This window comes from Lagopus muta, chromosome 3, assembly GCF_023343835.1.
Source record: "Lagopus muta isolate bLagMut1 chromosome 3, bLagMut1 primary, whole genome shotgun sequence".
In the NCBI taxonomy this organism is placed as follows: Eukaryota; Metazoa; Chordata; class Aves; order Galliformes; family Phasianidae; genus Lagopus; species Lagopus muta.
The window spans coordinates 23,362,230-23,364,591 of NC_064435.1; positions in this window are offsets into that span (position 1 = coordinate 23,362,230).

Sequence of the window (2,362 nt, forward strand, 5' to 3'; positions counted from 1 at the left end):
GAACTTGCTGTGTTACAGTTTTTGCTCATTTCCCCTTGTCCCGTTGCTGCACAACACTGACAGGAGCCTGGCCCCATCCACTTGACTCTCGCACTTTAGATATTTATAAACACTGGTAAGATCCTCTCTCAGTCTTCTCTTCTCCAGGCTGAACAGCCTCAGCTCTCTCAGCCTTTCCTCACATAGGAGATGTTCCAGCCCCTTAATCACCTTTGTGGCCCTCTGCTGGACTCCCTCTGTATGATTCCTGTCTTTTTTGAAGAGGAGCCCAGAACTGGACAGTACACCAGATGTGGCCTCACCAAAGCAGAGGAGAAGGATAGCCTACTGCAACCTGCTGGCCACTCTCTTTTTAATGCTCCCCAGGACACCTTCTTGGCCACAGGGGCACCTGCTGGCTCACAGCCAGCCTGTTGTACACCAGGACACCACAGCTCTTCTCTGCAGAGCTTCCTTTCAGCAGGTCAGTGCACTCATACTGATGAGTGCATCTGTACTTCTGTTCCTGAAGCTTCTTCTCTCTCACCATGAGCTCCCTTCCTCCAAGTTTATTTTATATCAGCCTGTGACTGCACATCTCATTTCTCCACGTTTCTCACAAGCCTGTGAGTTCTGCATCCCATCCTGCTCTGTAGCTCCACAGCAAAATCTTCTGTTCATCCCAATACCACCTGCAGCTCTGTTCTTCTTCCCTGTGCAGACCTTTGGTCCAAGACAGATCTTCAATCACAGCTTTCTGCATCACCCTACTGTTTTCTTTCAAAACATCACCTTTCTAAAACCATAAGGGGAGAATCAGCAGAACTGTATCGTTTTGCTGAAATATGTTAATGGTTACCACCAAGTGTTTTTCTGATCTAATTGCTGCTGGGAATCAAACTGTTTTCCTCAATTTCACTGGTCAATAATTGTATCTGATCATCATCAATGACATTGTATTCATCACCACCTGAACCTAATGTTGCAAAACACAGAATTAAAGTCACAGAGGCACAGCTGTTTCCAGCTATAGGGAGTCTCTGTAAATAAAAATGAAGGTCTGGAATCGCTCTACCACTTGCTGCAACTACTAGCATTAGCTGACCTGGCTGTGACACTGTTCTAAGAGAAGCCCAAGCACGAAGACCACAGTGCTTCGCTTGGAGTACATCTAAAAAGAGATGCTCTTGCATAAAAGTAAAAAAAAGAGCTTACTGGTGTAACCAAAATAAGTCATGGCAAGTGCCACTACCATCTGTAAGGCAGTGTGTTACTTCAGCAAAGTAAATTCAAGTATTTGTTTTTCAATATAAATATGTTAATAAATAAATAAATAAAAATAAATATGTTACATTTCACTCTGGGAGTTGCTTATCCATCAGGACAAGAGATGGTTCCAGCCCAGGGCAAGATTGAAAGCTGACTAATCATTTGCCAGTATTGCCAATGAGACCCTTTGATTCTCAAATTCCACAATGTTTCTGTGAAGGGATTTCCAGTATTTTAAGCACATCTGTGGAAATGGTATGGGGAGGCAGTGTTGTGATGTCAGTGGTCAGGCACCGGAATGGGCTGCCCAGGGAGGTGGTGGAGTCACCGACCCCGGAGGTGTTCAAGGAATTGTTCGGATGTTGTGTGAGGGACATGGTCTAGTGAGTGCGATTGGTGATGGGGGGATGGTTGGACTGGATGATCTTGAAGGTCTTTTCCAACCTCAGTGTTTCTGTGATTCTATGATTCAGAAGTCATTCCAGTTCCTGGATCTTCAGCGGTGCCACAAAACCTGTCATCTGTAGCAGCGATGAACGTGGCTGTGGAACAGTGCGTTGCACCGTGGGTCCCCAACACACAGCGTGGGGACAGAGCTTCCTGAGCTGCTTTCAGCACGGGCAATGGAGATACAGAATCAGAACTGATGCAGTGAGCAGCAAGCTTAACTACTAGAATGAAATAAAGGGCCTCATCAGTTCCTGGTGCACACACGACAGCTTATTTCATTAAGAACCAGAAGACACAGATAATGAGGTATAATTATCACCACTAAGGAAAGCAGAGGGATTTGTCTGAAGCTAGCAGTTAGAAGTGCCCCGCGTTTTCTCTCCTTCCTCTAAAAGACACAGACAGCTGTTCTGTGACGGAACCCACACAGAAGCCCGGTCACCGCACACAACTCGCACCACATCAGTGCCACGGGTGCCGCGGGCTGCCTTCAGCTTCACAGCGCGTACACTTTATTACCGTTACAGAACGGCTGCGAGGAACTGTTCTGCACGACGGGCTCGATACGCCCCGTAGGTCCCTCCCAACCGAAGATCCCCGTCGTCGCTCGGCGCTCCGTCTCGTCTCTGAGGGGCACCGAACACCCCTCGGCGCCCCTCCCCGA